The 21,714-nt window shown below is 41.8% G+C and overlaps 1 protein-coding gene across 1 annotated transcript in view; it reads right to left on the bottom strand.

Moving 5' to 3' along the window:
• The window catches only part of MSS51 (MSS51 mitochondrial translational activator), a 73,842-nt gene extending 61,080 nt beyond the window's left edge, over positions 1 to 12,762 (bottom strand). Inside the window, exon 1 of the mRNA XM_070761695.1 lies at positions 12,628 to 12,762. The gene's annotated coding sequence lies outside the window, so the exon portion shown is untranslated. The remainder of the gene's footprint in view (positions 1 to 12,627) is intronic.
• Positions 12,763 to 21,714: the final 8,952 nt, after the last annotated feature.

The following is a 21,714-nucleotide window of genomic DNA, read 5'->3' as shown; positions in this document are numbered from 1 at the left end:
GCTTTGCTACATGTCCACCATTGATGGTAATAAGTTCCTATATCTTTCTTGCATTTCCAACACAGTGGGGATGTTTTAGGAAACATTTTAGCTATCCTGTTTGGTGGAAGGTGCCATCTATAAAACATTTTAATTTGGTTTTCTTTTAATGAAACTGACTTGGTCATTTTCCAATTATTAATCCAGACTTTTTCCCAAGTATCTATATCTATTTCCTTACCTATATTTCTGCACCATCTTATCATGGTATCTTTTAGAGTCAACTCTATATTTTTGTGAGCGATAAGAAATTTATATATTTTCCCTATCATTTTTACTGAATTATTAATAATTAAATGACTTAGCAAATTCTTACTTTTATTAAAAGTGTAAAGAGTTATATCCTTCTGGTATCTGGATCGAATCTGGGCATAATGCCACCAATCTATTATTATCCCTTCTTCTTGTAGTTTATTCCTAGGCTTTAGCTTCATCTGATCATTTAATAATTCTTTATATCTATAAAATATTTTCGTGTCTTTTATAGATTTTGGATGTGTTATTGCTTCTAGGGGGGCTATCCATTCTGGAACATTTAAGAAGTGATTTTTCTTTATGTCCTTCCAAACCTCTAGTAAATACTTCCTTAATGTGTGTCTTTTAAAATATGAGTGATTTTTTTCCTTGTCATACCATATAAATGCATGCCAACCCAGCATAAGATCATGTCCTTCTAAATTTAATATTCTTTTATTCTCTAAGGTTATCCAATCTTTAATCCATGTTAAGGCGGCGGCCTGATAATATAATTTCCAGTTTGGAAGGCCAAATCCTCCTCTTTCTTTAATGTCTTCCAAACAGTTTATTTTTATCCTTGCTTTTTTCCCTTGCCATATAAATTTTTTAACTAAGTTTGTCAAAGTTTTAAAAAAAGTTCCCCCTGGGTTTATTGGAATTACCTGAAAGAGAAATAAAACCTTAGGCAGAATATTCATCTTGATTGTGGCAATTCTTCCTAAAAATGATATTTTCAGGTTATTCCATGTTTCTAAATCTTTTTTAATTTCTGATAATAATTTTATGTAATTATCATTTTTTAAAGTTATTGTTTTCGCTGTTAAATTTATTCCTAAATATTTTACTTTCTTTACGGTTTTTATTCCAGAAATATTTTCTAATTTAGTTTCTTGTATTTTATTCATATTTTTAGTTAAGAAAGAAGTTTTGCTTTTATTTATCTTTAAACCTGCTACCTTTCCGTATTGTTCAATAGTTTGCAATAAAGAAGGAACAGTTGTTATCGGTTCTTCAATTATAAACGTTAAGTCATCTGCAAAAGCTTGGAGTTTGTAAGTTTCGTCTCCTATAGTTAAACCTTTTATTTCGGAATCCGCTCTTATTTTAATTAATAAAGTTTCAAGTGTCATAATAAATAACAATGGTGATATAGGACATCCTTGACGAACTCCCTTGTTTATATCAAGTGCTTGTAATTGGTTATTATTTAATATTATCTTAGTCGTTTGTTTTGAGTATATAGTATCTATTAAATTAACAAATTTTGAGCCAAATCTCATTTTGTTTAATTGCATTTTTGTAAATGTCCAGTTAACGTTGTCAAAGGCCTTTTGAGCATCTAAGAACATTAAGGATGCTGTCTTATCTGGGTGTTGTTCATAGTATTCTAATGTGTTTATTACTGTTCTAAGGTTATTTTTAATTTGTCGCCCTGGTAGAAATCCATTTTGGTCTTGATGTATTATTCCATTTATAATTCTTTTAAGTCTATCTGCATAAATGGCAATAAATATTTTATAATCTACATTTAATAAAGATATGGGTCTATAATTTTTGATTTTTACTGGGTCAGTGCCGGATTTGTGTATTAAAGTTGTCAGCGATTCTGACCAAGATTTCGGAATTTTACCCTCAAGTCTACATAAATTAAAAATTTCTAACATATAGTTTCTTACTATTTCATTGTCTATCTTATACCATTCTGCCGGTATAGCATCCGGACCAGTGGCCTTATTGTTTTTCTGTTTTTTAATTATAGTTAGGAGTTCTTCCATTGTTATTGGACCATCCAGCATAGTCTGTTGATCTTCTGTTATTTGTGGTAATTTTGAAGCCTGTAAGTAATTAAAAACCTCATCTTCACTAACATTGTCTTTGGCATAAAGATCTTTATAAAAATTATAAACAATGTCCGCCTTTCCTTCTGTATCATATTTTATTGTACCATCTTTGTCTTCTAATTTTTTTATCAATTTGGATTGACTCTGCTTTCTAAGTTTATATGCTAACCATCTGCCTGGTTTATTTGCATGTTCAAAATAATGTTGTTTTGCTCTTTTAATTTTTTCAGTTATTTGATTTTGTTCTACAATTCTAATTTTATGTTTAATTACATTTATTTCTGTTTTAAAGTCTCTGTTCTTGGTGTGTTGCTGCGATGCAAATTCCAATTGTTTTAATTCATTTATTAATTGTACGTACTTTAATTTATTTTCCTTATTGTATTTTGCTGTATAAGATATTGTTAACCCTCTTATATAAGCTTTGAGTGTATCCCATATATTCTGTGGAGTGGTGTCTGGGGTTTTATTAATTTCAAGAAATATTTTTAATTCCTTTTCGATCCAATCTTTATATTTCTTATCATTTAGTATATTTCTATTCATCCGCCAAATATTCTGTTTGTTGTTCTTTCTTATATAAACCACTATTGGGTTGTGGTCAGCCCATGTATTAACATCTATCTCTACTTCCCTTATTTCTTCTGCAACCATTTTTGATGTCCATACCATGTCTATTCTTGTCCAGATTTTGTGGGGATTAGAATAAAACGTAAATTGTCTTTTATGGGGGTGTCTTTCCCTCCATATATCATTTAGCAATAATTCTGTTTTCATTTTTTGGAAAGTACTGGGTAGTAGATTTCTTTTTGTTTTTTTCCTTTTATTATGACTCCCTCCCCCTGAATGGTCTAATTGCCTATTCACAATAGCATTAAAATCACCTATTATTAATACATTCTCAATAGCTAAATCTATTATTATTTGATGTAAATTTTTATAAAATGTCATTTGGTCTTCATTAGGAGCATAAATAGAAACAACCACTATAGGTCTAGGTTCAATATCAACTTGTACAATCAGTATTCTACCATCATTATCCTTATATATCTGTTTGGAATTTATAGAATTCTCTACATACATCACCACACCTCTTTTTTTTTGATCTGCTAATGCAGCATACATTTTTCCAATTTTGGGATTCAACAATAATTTTTGGTTATCTTTTTTGATATGTACTTCTTGTAATATTGCAATTTGAGCATTTTGATTTCTGATTTTAGAGAAAATTTGTTTCCTTTTCCTTGGTTCATTAAGTCCGTTAACATTTACCGAAAAGATCTTTAGATCTTTAGTTGTTGTCATTTAGTGGGTTTTTTGGTTTCTCGCTGAGGCTGAACTCTTCTTATAGCACCTTGGTCCTGCTCTATTACTTGAGCAGTGGCCCCCAATAGTTCTTCTTGTTGGATTGCTAGTATCTCCCCTGGTTGCTGTTGTGCTGGTTGTTGTTGAGCCTCTTGTTGTTTATCTGAAAAGTCCATGTGGCTAATGCCACTATTTTCAAAGAAATACCTAGCTTGTTCTACATTTTCCAGCTTGTATCTTGTAGAACGCCATGTCAGAGAAAGACCTTGTGGGATTAACCAACGATAGGTTATATTTTCTTTGATCAAAATTCTGGTAAGAAACTGGTAATCTCTTCTGCTCTCTCTGACACTTCTTGGAACTTGTTTTAATATTTTTATTTCCACTCCTTGATGTTGAAGTTTGGAGTTTCTTGCCCAATGGAGTATGTCATCTCGCAAAGTTTTCCTGGTGAATTTGATATGAATCTCTCTTGGAAGATTGTGGCGACGGATGTAACTATTCGAAGTCCTGTAAACTTCATCGATTTCTTTCACTAGCGCAGCAGGATCCTCCTGGAGTATTCCTCCAATCGTTTCCGCCATAGTCATTTTTAAATCTTCATCTTTTTCCTCTTTCATGTTCTGAAATCGTAGTCCATACGAAGCACGTTGCATCTCCAGCTGAATAATTGATTCATCATGTCTTCTGTGTCTTACATCAGCTCTCCCTTCAAGATAATCAATTCTTTTTGCGTTTTTGTCGGATTTCTCTTCAACCTTTTTCACTCGATCATCACTTTCTTGTAGTGTTTGTTGGATCACCTTTATCTGGTCTTTCACCTCGCCCATATCAGCTTTCAGTTGGGCCATCTCCTTTTTAAATTCTGCCAAGTCTGCTTTTATAGCTTCCCTTTGTTGTGTTGCATCCTCTTTTATAACCTCTCTTTGTTGGGTGGCATTCTCTAGAGATTTAAAGATAAAGTCCTGCATATTGTTTAAAGTTTCTTGTAATGTTGCAAAGTTGGGCTGCGTTGTTTTGTCTTTTTCTTTATCCTTGGAAGACATAGCTGAGGCCTGGTGCGTCGGGGAAGGACGGGGGGACACTTGTGGAGAAGAGATTGTTGCTGTGGTTTGTTTTTTAACCGTTTTAACAACCGTTGAAGAAGTTGACATTGTCAAATTTGAATCCACTGTTTAAAATTCGAATTAATTTAAATCAATCTAAATTTGTATGTGGTGAAAGGGAGAAAATTTCTGTAAATTCCAAATCTATTCAATCTGTTTTATTAACAATTACCCTTAAATTATAACTATTCAGTTGTCAAAAGAAAAATAAAAAAATCAAAATTCAAAATCCAATATATGTTGTTATTACTATTGCTGTTATTATTATAGAGACTAAAAAAAAATTTAAAAATATAATAACACAGAGAACAAAAGTAAAACCTTTAAAAATAAGAGACAAGTAAAAATTAAAAATAAGTGGTCTAATAAGAAAACAAATTAGATAACAGCGAAGAAAGAATAATAACTATTTTAAAAAGGGAGATTCTAGGAAGGTAAAGAAAAAGGAGGAGAGGAGAAAAGACTTAATAAAGCAGTAAAAGGAGAGAGAAAAAAGGAAAAAAAAGGGGGGGGAATATTTCAATTCAAATAATTAGAATAGAGCAGGGAACCAAGGTTTGCTAACAATGCATAGTCTTCAGTTCAAACTTCTTTTACAGATAGAAATAAAAAAAAGAAAAAATCAGAAGGGGATCAAAAAAGGATTAATTAATCAAAGAAAAAACACAATATATATAGTTATAGTCTTCTTATAAATCAAGAAATTATAAATGAAGAATATGAATCCAGATGTCAGAAAATACAATTATATTTAATCCCGATTGCAGGTCTCAAGAAGAAAGTCAAATTAATAGTTTTCTTGTGGTTAAAATGGAGTCTGTGTTCTTTTCCAAATCCAAGACAAAGGCAAAAAAAAATAGATCTCAAAATGGAGTCAGGTTAGAAGTCAGAAATTCATATGTCCAGACAGATGTGAAAAAGTTTTCAAAAAAATAATCCCAAGAAAAAGGCAATCAGCAAGTAATCCAAAGTAATCCAAAAGCAATCAGCAAGTAATCCAGTTAGGTTAAACCAAGGGTGAATATTCCAAAGGAAAGGTATCAGATCCTTCTATTTCACTTTTATTTTCAAGTTGTTATATGTTATATGATGTTATTATGTTGCAGAGACAACAGGGTGAAAAAAAGAAAAGGCAACAAAGTTATATTCCTCCGCTGTTGAGATGTCAGCCCGGAACACAATGTTTTTAACAGACTATAGTAAAGAAATTTTTCTCTTCATTACTAATTTCTTTTAAGCATTGAAGTCTTCTAAATAGTCATTTCCAATTTAAGCTCTTTTATTGAAGCATAAGGTAGAAAAAATGTTTTATAGATTTCAAAGTCCAAATACAAAATGGAAATTAGTCTCGGCTGTTATTTGCGGATGAAACTCAAAGAAAAAAAAACTTTCACTTTCGCCTCGTTAAAGAAAGCTTTCCCTTGAGGCTTTCGAACGATCAAATCTTCAAATTTTAATCTTGAAACAAAGAGGAAATTTTTTACCTTAAGTCCTTTATCGAATGTATTCTTTTTCAGTAGGTTAAATGTAGAACTTTCACTTCAAAAATTTTTCTCGGCTTCCCGCTGGGCGAGGGAAGAAAGCGCTGGCCGGTCCTCTTAAACAAAGAGGATCGGTTCTCCCGTCTTCGAAGCTGCGGGGCGAACCGCTGCCTCCGGAGTCTCAGCGATGGCTCCTCGGGCAGAGGAGAGCCCCCTGTTCTGGGATCGGGCCATCCGAGCCCGATCCGATCGCAAATGCGACCTTCGGAGGGGGTAGAAGGGATCGCCTGGCAGAGCCCTGCCAAAGATGTCCCGCCGCGATCTCCACCAAACCGGAAGCCCAGTGGTTCTCCTCCTACCTCTCTGGTCGGTCGCAGTCGGTGTTAGTGGGGGGTCAAAGGTCGACCCCGAGGTTTCTCCCTTGTGGGGTGCCTCAGGGGTCGGTCCTCTCCCCCCTGCTACTTAATATCTACATGAAACCGCTGGGTGAGATCATCCAAGGGCATGGGGTGAGGTATCATCAATATGCCGATGATACCCAGTTGTACATCTCCACCCCATGTCCAGTCAACGAAGCAGTGGAAGTGATGTGCCGGTGCCTGGAGGCTGTTGGGGCCTGGATGGGTGTCAACAAACTCAAACTCAACCCAGACAAGACGGAGTGGCTGTGGGTTTTGCCTCCCAAGGACAATTCTATCTGTCCGTCCATTACCCTGGGGGGGGAAATTGTTGACTCCCTCAGAGAGGGTCCGCAACTTGGGCGTCCTCCTCGATCCACAGCTCACGTTAGAAAAACACCTTTCAGCTGTGGCGAGGGGGGCGTTTGCCCAGGTTCGCCTGGTGCGCCAGTTGCGGCCCTATTTGGACTGGGAGTCATTGCTCACAGTCACTCATGCCCTCATCACCTCGAGGCTCGACTTCTGTAACGCTCTCTACATGGGGCTACCTTTGAAAAGTGTTCGGAAACTTCAGATCGTGCAGAATGCAGCTGCGAGAGCAATCATGGGCTTCTCCAAGTATGCCCATATCACTCCAACACTCCGCAGTCTGCATTGGCTGCCGATCAGTTTCCGGTCACAATTCAAAGTGTTGGTTATGACCTATAAAGCCCTTCAGGGCACCGGACCAGAATATCTTCGGGACCGCCTCCTGCCGCACGAATCCCAGCGACCGGTTAGGTCCCACAGAGTTGGCCTTCTCTGGGTCCCGTCGACTAAACAATGTCGTCTGGCGGGACCCAGGGGAAGAGCCTTCTCTGTGGGGGCCCCGACCCTCTGGAACCAGCTCCCCCCTGAGATTAGGATTGCCCCCACCCTCCCTGCCTTTTGTAAACTCCTTAAGACCCACCTTTTCCGTCAGACATGGGGGAACTAAAACACCTCCCCCTTGCCCATGTTGTTTTGTTGATTGATTGACTGTGTGCCTGTTTTTTATATATACTGTTTTTATGAGATTATTAATTTTAAATTGTAACTAGATGGGTGGGCATTGGATTTGGTATTATGTACTGTACTGTTTTTTATTATTGTTGTGAGCCGCCCCGAGTTTGCGGAGAGGGGCGGCATATAAATCCAATAAACCTAAACCTAAACATCCACTAGTACCGGTAATTTTTACTGCCACACTGTGGGTGTGGCTTATTTTGTGGGTTGGGCTTAATGGTCATGTGACTGGGTAGGAGTGGCTTGCTGGCCATGTGACCAGGTGGGAGTGACTTACAACCTTATCAGTGTCACTCACTGGAGTGACAATTTGCTTCGCGTTTCCCGCATTCTTCTTCCTGGGTCACCCCCCCCGACTCAGGCTGGGTAGTTAGGCAAAAGGGTACTGCCAGAAGCATAAATGCTGCCAGTGCCGCTTCTACCCACACCTTCTGTTTGCACCTCAGGTGGGAGGTGGCCACGTGAGGCTGGAGGAGAGCTGGGCAAGAGAGAGGAAAGCTCGTCCGAGGCCAGGAAGGAGGAAAGAGGAAAAAAGCAAGGAGTACAGACGCAGCAGCAGCAAGGAAAAAAGGGAGAGCCAAACTGAGATCAGTAATCCAGGAAATTACAGCTGCTGATCAGCTGGAGCTGTCAATGCATCTTCATTTATTATTATTATTATTATGGCCGCACATGCACAGATGGTGGAGTTTGCGTGTGGGCGGCGGGGAAGACCAAGGGAAGGTTCCTTCGGCCGCCCAACAGCTGATCTGCTCCGCAGCGCGGAAGCAGTGAGGAGCCGAAGATGGGGTTTCCCCGTTGCCCAGGCAAAGGGGAAACCCCATCTTCGGCTCCTCGCTGCTGCCGCGCTGCGGAGCGGATCAGGTGTTGGACGGCTGAAGGAACCTTCCCTTGGTCTTCCCGCCGCCCAGGCAAAGGGGAAACCCCAAGATCGCTTGCCGCTTGCCGTATTGCAGCTTGGAGCCTTGCTTCGCCTCCTTTGCTGCAATACGGCAAGCGGCAAGCGATCTTGGGGTTTCCCCTTTGCCTGGGCAGCGCTGGGGCCATGCGGAGCCGCTCATCTAGGGGGGCGTGGACCGGCAAGGTGCCCTCCGCTCTCTCTCTTTCTCTCCCTGTTACCGGTGTGGTATAAGAGAGAGAAAGGAGGGCGACTTGCCAGTCCACGCCCCCCTGGATGAGCGGCCCCGCATGGCCCCAGCGCCGGACTCCGCCACCGGCAACAGGGAGAGAAAGAGAAAGAGAAATGATAGAAAAAAGGGGAGAAAAAAAGAGAAATGAGAAAATGATTGAAGCAGAGAATGACAGGAAAGAAAGAGAAAGAGACAGAGAAGTGACTCTTGGTGATGACGTATGACGTCATCGGGTGGGAAAAACCGTGGTATAGCAAAAAAAACCGTGGAGTATTTTTTAATTAATATTTTTTGAAAAACCGTGTTGTAGCGTTTCGCACTAATCGAGACCGTGCTAATCGAGGGATCACTGTATTGGAAAATCTGGCATTCCCTCCCCATTCCGGGGCTAGGTATTTGCTGGTTCTCCAAATTACTCAGGTTCTCTGAACTATTGAAAATTTCTGCTACTGGTTCTCCAGAACCTTAGCAGAACCTGCTGGATTTTATTCATGGTTGTCTTTCCAGCCGTTACTTGTAGTCCTGCCTTCAGGTGCTTTGGAGAAAGGAGGATCCATTTGATTGTTTTCTTAGCTGTTCATACTTTATTTTATTTTATTGTTAGTTGAAAGGGACCATGCAGGTCATCAAGTCCAACCCCCTGCCTGAGCAGGAATCCTAAAGCACCCCAGCCAAGTGGCAGTCCAATCTCCTCTTGATAGTGTCCAGAGCTGGGGAGTTCACAACCTTGGTCAGTTTCCAACCATTGTTCCTCATCTGTCCCTCTGGTGCTCTGGAGAATAGAGTGGCCCCCTCCTCTCTGTGGCAACCCCTCATATACCTGTATACAGCTATCATGTCCCCTCTGGCCCTCCTTTTCTGTAGGCTATCCATGCCCAGTTCCCGCAATCTCTCCTCGTAAGTCTTGGTTTCAAGTCCCCTAATCATTTTGGTTGCTCTTTTCTGCACCTTCTCCAGAGTTTCAATGTCTCTTTTGAAGTGTGGTGACTAGAACTGGATGCAATACACCAGATGTGGTCTGACCAGGGCATAGTAGAGTGGTAGTAATACTTCCCTGGTCTTGGAGTGTAGCCCCATTGATGTAACTTACTCCTGTCAAGGGTTTTCTCCAACACCAAAATTCAGTTGTATCAGTTTGTTTCTACTTTGCTTCTTCCAAACGTCTTCTGTTTAACTTGGGCAAAACCCAAAAAGGTTGCAGAAGGATGGGAAACCATGTTCAACTGCCAGGAAACTTTACAGTTAAAAAAAGAAAAAAGCCAAACTCAGCCAACATGGATGAGACAGATGCTATTCCAGTCTGGTACCACCCGCAAATCAACCAATCAGCTTAAATGAACCGATTGGAGCTGAGGAACAGAGCCAGGGAAAAAGAAAGAGACTCCCATGAAACTTCTGGAGAACTTCAAAGCTTCCAAGCTCCTCAGAATGTCCCTCTGGCTCTTGCTATACAACAGGTAGTCCTTGACTCACCATCTTTTTTTTGTTAGTTGCGAAGATGTGTCTAACCCATCACAAACCCATGGACAACGTGCTTACAGGCCTTCCTGTCCTCTACCATCCCCCCGCATCCATTTAAGCTCATGCTGACTGCTTCAGTAACCACTCATTCACCTCGTTCTCTGCCGGCCTCTTTTTCTTCTTTTGCCCTCAATCATCCCCAGCACTAGGCTCTTCTCCAGTGAGTCCTTCCTTCTCATTAGGTGAACTTTCTTCATTTCAACGAAACACCACCACCCCCATTTTTGAATCTACCCTCCCCACATTGCTGAAGGATCACAGAAGATCACACTAGGATTACAGATTGCCGAGGTTCAGTCTGCTCTCAGGAGAAATAGGGAAATGGAGCTACCAGAGAACCAGACTGATTGTGCAAAGGTTGCCCTAGCTATTAATTTTCTGATAAAGTTGTTGTTAGTTGCAAAATCATATCCAACCCATCATGATCCCATGGACGTTCCTCCAGGCCTGCCTGTCCTCTTCCATCCTCCAATTAAGCTCATCCCGACTGCTTCAGTGACTCCATCCAGCCACCTCTTTCTCAATTATCCCCTTCTTCTTTTGCCCTCCATCGTTCCCAGCATTGAGCTCTTCTCTAGTGAGCCCTTCATTCTCATTAGGTGGCCAAAGCATTTGAGTTTCATCTTCGGGATCTGGCCTTCTAAAGATCAATCAGGATCTCCTCTAGGATTATAATAAGGTTTTTTTAAAATATGGTTTATATTGGATTTGTATTTTATTGTATCTACTGTTGTGAGCCGCTCTGAGTCCTCGGAGAGGGGCAGCATACAAATCTAATAAATAATAATAAAAAATAATAATTCACCAGTTGGATTGCCTTGCAGTCCAAGGGACTCGCAGCAGTCTTCTCCAGCACCAGAGTTCAAAGATCTCCATTCTTTGGTGGTCAGCCTTCCTTATGGTCCAACTTTCACAGCCACACATTGCAACTGGGAAAACCATCGTCTTGACTATACAAACTTTTGTTGGACAGGGTGATGTCTCTGCTTTTCAGTATGCTGTCTAGATTTGCCTTCTTTTGTCTAGCAACAGTCCAAGCATTGAAAAAAGTGACTTACAACTGGTAACTCACACTTAAAAACATATCACGCATCCCCAAAATTCAAGTGTTTTGCCAATTGGCGTGTATTTATGATGGTTGTAATGGCATCCTGGCACCCATTGTGACATCCACAATCATGGCATCGTGACCTTTTGCGACCTTTCCATTTGGCTTCCAACAAGTGTACGCAATGTGGAAATCCAGATTCGTTTAAGGAATGTGCAGTTCACTTAACAGCCGTGGCAAAAAGGTTGAAGAATCAGGCACAATTCATTGAACTCAGTATTGGGCTGCCCCTGGAACACCTGGGATCATCGATCCAGTAGTGGAAATGGCAATGCATGCACATCTGCATGTCCCTGTCACACCCCTGCATGCCCCCGCACACCAAAATCTCGCTCGAGAACACTCGCGTGTGTGAGATTTCATGAGAGTAGATGCTTGGGACAAACTTCCAGCAGACGTGGTTGGTAAATCCACAGGAACTGAATTGAAACATGCCTGGGATGAACATATATCCATCCTAAGATAAAATACAGGAAATAGCAGACTAGATGGACCAGGTGGTCTTTTTCTGCCATCAATCTTCTATGTTTCTATGATTTTCAGCCTTTATTTGCCTCCACGCATGCCCAGAAGCAAAGAAATCTGCGCATGCGCAGAAGCAAATTCTCATGTGAGGCTGCATCCACCCACTTCCGCCCACACTGGCCTCCGGGGCTGACTGGGTAGGAAAAGATAAGTGCGGTCCTTCAGTGACTGAACTGCTTTGCTGAACAATGGGAATTTGGCTGCTGTTTGGAGTGGTAAGTCGAGGACTATCTATCCAGTCAAAATATAACAGTTTTGAGATGAAATCAGCTGTATTCACGACATGCACCGATCCAGGGTTAAGGAAGCATGGTTGACAGGATGCAGGATAAACCCCAGGGGTTCAGCTCAAACAACCCAGCAGAGAAGCCAACTCCATCACGCGCTTGTCTGCCTCCCACATCCAGGCATGTTAGCTCGTGTTTACAAAACTATGCGAGCTTTGCAAAACCTCTACAAAATGTGGGGCACATGCATAAATAGCACATAAATGCATTGAGGAATATTGTTCTTTCTTGTTTTGAAAGCGGGCAGCGTTTCTCGAAAGGGAGACAGAGTATCCTGCCTGTTTCTCAGAACAAAATTAATTTTACTGAAAATTAAACAGGCCTATTTTTAAGGCAACTCAAAACCCACTAGTTACTTTTCCTAGCAAACTCAAGTAGTGGTGGGGAAAATTGACCCGTGCAGACAGCAGGCAAATTTTTGTTGCTTTTGCTGTTATTAGAAGAATTTTTGCTACAGTGACTTGAAATAAAGTACTGTGTGAGCTAGTAAATCCATAAATAAAAGATAAATAAAATTATCTTTGTCTAACTGGATTTATGAAAATGCTAGTGAAACAAGGCACAACCTTAAAAGTTAGATTTAAAGCTCAGTAGAGAAAACTTACCAACTTTCCTTGGATTGTCCCACAGAGGGCAAGAAAGTATCCTGTTGTCCCCACCTTCCCAATGCAGAAATGCCACAGGAGTTCTCTCGTTTGTGAGGATCCAGCCAGCCCCCAATCTGACAGAGGAAGATTTAGATTATTTGGGCAAAGGAACTGTTGAATGCAGAATTTATCTCCCCTGCCAATACTCTCAACTTCCTCTTTGGGCTGCATCTGCCCCCTACAGGAAGAAAGGGCACATTACAAGAGCCTCTAAACCAGTGTGTGCTATACAGGTCGTCCTCGACTACTACCGAGCAGTAGTACGAACTACCCTGTTGTATACCAGTGAGACTTGGACTGTGTACCGGAAACATGCTGGTGACTGAACCACTTCCACACAACCTGCCTCTGTAGAATCCTGAGGATCTGGTGGCAGGATAAGGTGCCTGACACTGAGATCCTCTCCCATCCATGCCCACCACCCTGCTGGTGAAAGCCCAGACACGCTGGGAAGGCCATGTGGCAAGGATTTGATTTGATTTAATTTAACTTGATTTAATTGACTTCTGTGCCACCCAATCCCAATGGGACTCGAGATGGCTTAAAACAATAAACAGTACATACAATAAACAAGTCAAATAATTAGCAATAAGAACATTAAAGCCCATAATAACCATAATGAATTATCCAATCGAATCCTCCTATATACAGAACAGTTGGAGTCAGACGGATGTTACATTCACACACACACACCCCAGGCCTGGCTGCAAAGCCGGTCTTCACAGCCTTTCACAAGGGTAGTCAGATGGGAACAGTGCAGACATCAGGGGGTAGTTGGTTCCATAATGTCGGGGCAGCCACAGAGAAGGCTCTTCCTTGTTGGCCCATCAACCTACATTGTTTGCCGATGGGACCTGGAGAGGCCAACTCCCTGTGATCTGATTGGTCTCTAGGAGGTATATGGCAGGAGATAGTGTCATAAATAGGCTGGTCCTAAGCCATATAGGCTTTATAGGTAATAACTAATACCTTGAATTGTGACGAGAGACAATTGGTACCCAGTGCAGCGCGTGGAGTGTTGGTGTAATATGGGTGTATCAAGGAAGACCCATGACAGCTCGTGCGGCTACATTCTGGGCTATCTATAGTCTCTGAACACTCTTTAAGAGTAGCTCCATGGAGAGTGCGTTGCAATAATCTAGACGGGAGATAATGAGGGCCTGAGTCAGCAGTCCCCAAACTATGGCCCGCAGGGTGAGAAAGTGGCGGTGGCAGCGGCAACCGCAGAAGACGCCAAGGCACCGCCAGCAGCCGTTGTCCAGAAGCAGCCCGAAAGCGACGAAAAGGCAGCGGAGCCCCAGGAGGATGGGGCAGTGAAACATGACTCGGGGATCTCCGCAGTGGGCGGCCTCGGAGGCTGCAGCAACGCAGCGCCAAGAAGGACCGACTGTTGGTCCCTTGAAGCCGCTGCCACAGCCTCCTCCGTTCGAGCAAGGGGGTCTCTGCGGGGTTTCCGAAGCCGCCAACCACCACGGAGATCCCCTTGCCTGAACGGAGGCGACGGCTGCGGCGGCTTCAAGGCACCAACAGCCAGTCCTTCTCGGCGCTGCGTTGCTGCAGCCTCCACCGCCGCCTACTCCGTTCGGGCAAGGGGATCTCCACGGGGTTTCCGAAGCCACCGCAGCCGCCCACTGCGGAGATCCCCTCACCCAAATGGAGGAGGCAGAGGTGGTGGCTTTAAGGGACCAACAGCCAGTCCTTCTTGACGCTGCGTTGCTGCAGCCTCCAAGGTCGCTGCCACCGCCGCCGCCTCTGTTCGGGCGAGGGGATCTCCGTGGTGGGCAGCATTGGAGGCTGCAGCAATGCAGCGCCGAGAAGGACCGACTGTTGGTCCCTTGAAGCCGCCTCTGCCTCTTTTTCGGGCGAGGGGATCTCCGCAGTGGGCGGCCTCGGAGCCTTTCCCACCCCCACCCTCCAAGGTGCATGGTGGGGCATAGAAGTTTTTGTGAGAGAGAGGGAAAAGAGAGAAAAAAAGGGAAAGAGGGGGAGGGAAAGAGAAGTAGAGAGGAATGAAGGAGGGAAGGAAGGAAAGAAGGAAGGAAGGAGAAATTGAGGGAACAAGGAAGAATGAAATGAATGGAGGGATAGAGGAAGAAAGGAATGTTATGGGGGGGGGTAATTTTTTTAAAAAAATTCTCTTAACATACATTCAAACAACACAGTGTACCATCTCATTTTCCATGAATAAAATGCGGTATTTTGTTAGTAACTAATATCAATCATCAAAAAAGTTGCAAAAGTTTTTTTTTCTAATGTTGTCACCAGTTACATTCATTTTCTTTTAATTAAATTCTCTCCTTAATGTTCCTTCAAAAGGTACAACACCAATTATATTTCTAACGTATTAACCATTATGCCAAAGTGCTTCCTTCTTTCTTTATACATTTTTCTATAAGCCAAGAAAACCTTGTATAGCCAATCAGATGTTAACAAAATAAAATTAAAAACAAAACATAAACATATATGAATTTTATACTTCTACCCTCCCCCCTCTAAATAGTACATTCCCATTTTTTTACTTTAAAATATGATATGTGCAGTGTGCATAGGGATTTGTTCATAGGTTTTTTTTATAGTCCGGCCCTCCAGCAGTCCGAGGGACTACTCACCCCCTGTGTAAAACATTTGGGGACCCCTGGCCTGAGTGATCGTGCGCAGAGCCTCCTAGTCCAGATAGGGCCTCAACTGGTATACCAGACCATCACATCCCTAAACAGCTCCTCTAGGGTGACTTGTCTAAAGGAAAGCAATCACACGGGGGGACAAAGGAAGCATTACAAAGACACATTGAAAGCCACCAAGTCCCTCAATATTGACACCACCTCCTGGGAAACCCTGGCACAATATCGACCAACATGGCGCATGCTGATCCACCAAGGCTGTCAGACATCTGAGGGCAGAAGAATATTCATAGCAGAAGAGCCAGGGCTGCGAATGCTGCAACAATGGTGCCCACACGTCTGCCCAACATGTGGCAGAACATTTGACAGAACATTTCGTGCCCCTATAGGCCTTACCAGCCACCTGGGAATATGTCACATACATCCCACAACCCATCAGATGTCAAGGTCCTCTTTGAACACAATAGATGAACATCAGACATCAGTTCTTGACATACAGAAGTTGGTTTAGTTGCCGTCTGAATTTTTTTAAACTTATGACTGTTTTCCGCACTTACGACTGTTGCAACATTCCCCATGGCCCTGTGGTCAAAATACAGGTGCTTGATAACTGGTTTGTATTTATGACAGTTGCAGCGTCCCAGGGAACATGTTGTTGGAAGGAAAGTCCATCTGGTTCAGTTCCAAGTTGGGAGAAAGTTGCTGGAAATAAAATGAAGGCTGAAAATCCAAGGAACATATTACCACATCTGGTGGACCTGTCCAATAGCAAAATAATATTGGAATAAAATCAAAATGCATTTAGAAGAGATCACTAAAGAAAAAATAGAGATAAGACCAGGAATATTTTTATTAGGAATATTACCTGACACCTATAATAAAGAAATACAATATTTAATAATACATGTGATAACATCTGTAAGAAAAATATTCGCTCAAAATTGGAAAAATAAGCATATACCATCAGAAAAAAATTGGATTAGAAAAGTCTTAGAGTGTGCCAGAATGGACAAACTTACAAAGAAAAAGAAGAAACAGAATACTATAAAGTGTGGGAAAAGTGGTTAGAAAAGAGAGACAGAAAATAAAGAGACTAAAGTAAGAAAAACAACAAAGGAGTTACTAATGATACCAAATACAAATAATCATAAGGGAAACAGAAAATAAGGTAGAAATAGAGTACAATACAATATGATGTATATAAATAGAGTAGTGAATTATATGTATATAATAAAAAAGTAAAGAATTAGAAATAGAATATGTATATAATAGAAATGTATAGAAATAGAAATTGAAGAGGATAAATTGTGAAACCTGAAATGTCTTATTGATGCAAAAATGTTGCAAAAAAGGAAATTGTATAAATTTCCATGTGTTTTTAACTCAAAAATGTTCAATAAAAATTATTTTAAAATAAATAGATAAATAAAATGGAGGCTGAAAGCTGATTGGAAAGAAAAGTCTGTGGTTCTTCTGCAGCTGATCTACTGGTACACTGATTTTTTATAAGTTTGAGAGATGCTGCTAGGGACGGTGGTGCAATATCTGAAATGCCCTTGGAAGATTTGTGCAATGTAGTGAGCTCTATGATCATGTCCTGTTTTTCTTAATCCCATCATCCTGGAGCTGAAGGTCTTTTGTTTTGTAGATAAAATGACCCAGGCTTTCTTATTGGGTGGTTGGGGGGCTATTAAGAAAGACTGCAATTATCAGTAGTAGGAAGAACCCCTACAATGGAAATGAATATTTTCCAAGGCTGTGTACTCCCACCACTTCTCTCTATACACCAATGACTGCATCTCAAGTGATCCATCTGTTAAACTACTGAAGTTTGCAGATGATACAACAGTAATTGGTCTCATTCGACACAATGATGAAACTGCATACAGACGGGAAGTTGAACAACTAGCCTCGTGGTGTGAGCAGAACAATCTAGAACTGAACAGACTCAGAACCGTAGAAATGGTGATACACTTTAGGACAAAAGTCTGCGGAGAGGGGCGGCATACAAATCTAATTAATAATAATAATAATAATAATAATAATAATAATAATAATAATAATATATCAAACTGCATATCAAAGACGGATGTACCAATTATGGAAACAAGAATATGCAGACTCAAAAATAACAGAACTTCGACTGCCGATCAGCGACGACTCATAATCAGGAACCAAATGTTCAATGAAGTCGAATTAGAAGAAATACAGAAAATTTGCAAAATAGAAACACCAAAATCTGATCTGGCACCAGTAGAAGCTCCAATAAGATCTGAAGTCACTGTACAACTGGAATCTGATGAAAATTTGGAAAGACAGCAAGAAGCTGCAGATGATACACTTGACACTATGACTCAAAGGCAGCAAGAACTTAAGGACCAAATACTTGCTCATGCGGGGTCCAGTGCAGAGCGAAAGAGACTGCCAGCCTTAAAAAACATAAGCAAGAAACGACTTGTCCCACTGATGGAAGACATTAACTCTGCACTTGCAACTGTCAATATAACGTCAATTGAAGAATTGAATCAGCTTGCCTACAGTACAGCTGCGATAGTAACTGAAGAACTAGGGTTACTGCAACAGAAACCAATTGGAAAACCAACTGGAAAACCAAAATGGAAAATCCGACTAGAACTGAAAATAAAAAGCTTGAGATCAGATGCAAGTAACTTGAAGAACATTAAGGAGCAGAAACTTAACAATGAGAAGATCAAAGACTATTTGACAAAAAAGTACTGGCTTAGTACAAGAAAAATTGAGGAAGCTCTGGAAATTGTAAAGCAGCAGATAACAGCGACAGCCAGGAAAATTGAGCGATATGAAGCTAGGATCACCTAGTACAGGAAGAATCAAACATTTCAATCCAACCAGAGGCAGTTCTACCAGAACCTGCATCAGCAAACAGATAAGAAAATTGAAAAGCCAGAGGTGAAAATAACAACAAAGTTCTGGAACGATTTCTGGGAGGTCGAAAAGGACTATAACAGGACTGCTAGGTGGATAAAGGAGTTTGAAAAGGAATTCTCAGGGAGCAATATGCAGCAGCTGGTGATAACACCTGAAATGATTGCAGAAAGAGTGAAGAGGGTAAAGAACTGGACATCCCCTGGCACTGATCAGGTGCATGGTTTTTGGCTGAAATACCTGACCAGCCTGCATGCAAAAATGTCCGAATTGTTCAACAAAATGCTGCAGACAGGAAATATTAGTGAATGGCTTACAACTGGCAGAACATATTTAATACAGAAAGATGCAGCAAAAGGAACCATGCCAGGAAACTACAGGCCAATAACATGTTTGCCGACCATGCTCAAACTGCTGACAGGTATCATAGCTGACAGAATTCAGGACTACCTAGAAGAAAATGACATTATGCCAGTGGAGCAAAAGGGTAATAAAAGACAAAGTAGAGGTACGAAAGACCAGCTCCTAATTGATAAAATGATTTTGGAGAACTGTAAGAACAGGAAAACAAACCTATATATGACCTAGATTGACTACAAGAAAGCCTTTGACTCATTGCCACACAGCTGGATCATAAAATGCCTGGAAGTCATTGGAGTCAATCAAAACATCAGGAAATTCATAGAAAAGGCGATGAAATATTGGAAGACTGAGCTTTTTGTCGGGAATGAAACCTATGGACTGATCAACATCAGAAGGGGCATCTTCCAGGGGGACTCTTTGTCCCCATTGCTATTCATCATTGCTATAATCCTGCTGTCACTCATCCTACAGAAAACAAACCTAGGCTACCAAACTGCTAGGAATTCACCAAAAATTTCACACCTGCTGTATATGGATGACCTGAAGTTGTACGGAAAATCAGAAACTGAGATACAGTCACTAACCAACACTGTGTGAATCTTCAGCAATGACATCAGCATGGAGTTTGGCCTGGAGAAATGTGCCATAGTGGCACTGAAAAGGGGAAAATCACTGAAAGTGAGGGCATTGAAATGCCAAATGGTCAAACCATCGTGCCACCAGCCAGAAGCCTACAGATACTTGGGCATCTTGCAACTGGATAATATCAAGCATGGCCATGTGAAAACTGTGACCAGCAGAGTACATCCAGAGGACCAGCAAAATTTTGAAGAGCAAACTGAATGGTGGCAACACTATCAAGGCTATAAATACGTGGGCCATACCTGTCATTAGATACACAGCTGGCATAGTGAACTGGACTCAAGGCGAGCTGGACAACCTGGACAGGAAAACCAGAAAATTAATGACGATCCATCATGCACTACACCCCCGCAGTGATGTTGACAGGCTGTATTTACCAAGGAAAATAGGCGGCAGAGGACTTTTGCAAGTGAAGCAGACAGTAGAAGAGAAGCATGGATTAGCTGACTATATGAAGGGGAGCAAAGAGTCAGCGTTGATGGAGGTCAACAATAGGAAGATTCTCAAGGTGAAGCAAACTAAGGACCAGTACAGAAAAAATGTAACTCAATGTCGTATGGACAGTTGGCGGAACAAAGCATTGCATGGACAGTTTTTGGAGAAGATTGAAGGCAAAGTGGATAAAGAAAAGACCTGGTCATGGCTTACAAGTGGAACACTCAAAAAGGAGACAGAAGGACTAATACTGGCGGCACGAGAACAGGTCATTAGAACAAATGCTGTCAAAGCCAGAATTGAAAAATCAACAGACGATCCAAAGTGCAGACTCTGTAAAGAAACAGATGAAACAATCGATCACATACTCAGCTGCTGCAAAAAGATCGCACAGACTGACTACAAGCATAGACATGATGCTGTGGCACAGGTGATCTACTGGAACTTGTGCCAGAACTACCATTTACCAGTGGCAAAGAACTGGTGGGATCATAAGCCCGAAAAAGTGGTTGAAAATGAGCAAGCAAAACTACTGTGGGACTTCCAACTTCAGACTGACCGAATTCTGAAGCATAACACACCAGACATTGTGATCTTGGAGAAAAAGAAAGTATGGATCATCGACATCGCTATCCCAGGAGACAGCGGAATTGAGGAGAAGCAGCTAGAGAAATTAGTGAAATACGAAGATCTAAAAATCGAGCTGCAACGACTCTGGCATAAACCAGTGAAAGTGGTCCCAGTGGTACTTGGCACGCTGGGTGCAGTACCAAAGGATCTCAGCGGACATTTGAAAACCATCGGAATTGGCAAAATCTCCATCTGTCAATTGCAAAAGGCCGCTTTACTGGGATCGGCAAACATAATTCGCCGCTACATCACACAGTCCTAGGTGCTTGGGAAGCGCCCGACTGGTGATGAAATACGAAATCCAGCATAGTGATCTCGTTTGCCATGTTTGTACTGATATAATAATAATAATTATTATTATTATTATTATAACCCTCCCATCCTACCACCTCTCACATTACTAGACAACACAGTATCAATAGTAGAGACCTTCAGATTTCTAGGTTCTATCAGATCTCAAGACCTAAAATGGTCACCTAACTTCAAAAACGTCATCAAAAAAGCACAACAAAGAATGCTCTTTCTGTGCTAACTCAGGAAGCTCAAACTGCCCACGGAGCTGCTGATCCAGTTCTACAGAGGAATCATTGAGTCTGTCATCTGCACTTCTATAACTGTCTGGTTTGGTTCTGCAACCCAATAGGACTGACACAGACTTCAGAGGAGAATCAGAACTGCGAAAACAAAAAACAAAAACAATTGCTGCCAACCTGCTTTCCATTGAGGACCTGTATACTGCACAAGTAAAAAAGACGGCAGTGAAAGTATCTACTGACCCCTCACCCTCAAAACATCGCTACAGAGCCCTGCACACCAAAACAACTAGACACAAGGACAGTTTTTTCCTGAACACCATCACTCTGCTAAACAAATAATCCCCTCAACACTGTCAAACTATTTACTAAGTCTGCACAACTATTACTATTAGTTTTTCTCATCATTCCAGCTGATTGGTGGCAATCACTTCCGGATTACCGTTCTTGGCTGGGCTCTCCTTTTTTTCCTTGCTGCTAATGCTGTGTCTGCGCTCCTTGCTTTTTTCCTTTCCTCCTTCCTGTCGAGCTTCCCTCTCTCCTGCCCGGCTCCCCTCCAGCCTCACGCAGCCACCTCCCAAGGGCAGGAAGGAGGAAAGAGGAAAAAAGCAAGGAGCATGCAGCAGCAGCAGCAGGGGAAAAGAAGGTGAGACAAGCTGAGTTGCACCAAAGCGGCCTGGGCTGCGGTCTTTTTCCCCTCGCGAAGCCCTCACTCCGCCCACAGTCCTCCGTTCTCCTCGGAAAGCGACAGGGAGAACAACACCAGCAGAAGGTGCAGGGGGCCCTTTTCATCCCCCATCTTTCCTGAAGATCCTGATCGGCACCGCTTGCCCGGCTACCCAGCCTAAGGTGGAGGGGGGCACCCAGGAAGGAGAGCCCAGGAAACGCCAAGCACATTGTCCCCCCCAGCACGACTC

The sequence above is a fragment of the Erythrolamprus reginae genome, chromosome 9 (assembly GCF_031021105.1).
Source record: "Erythrolamprus reginae isolate rEryReg1 chromosome 9, rEryReg1.hap1, whole genome shotgun sequence".
NCBI classification, from domain to species: domain Eukaryota; kingdom Metazoa; phylum Chordata; class Lepidosauria; order Squamata; family Dipsadidae; genus Erythrolamprus; species Erythrolamprus reginae.
The sequence above is the reverse complement of the archived record's forward strand: the minus strand, read 5'-3'. Positions and strand labels throughout refer to the sequence as shown.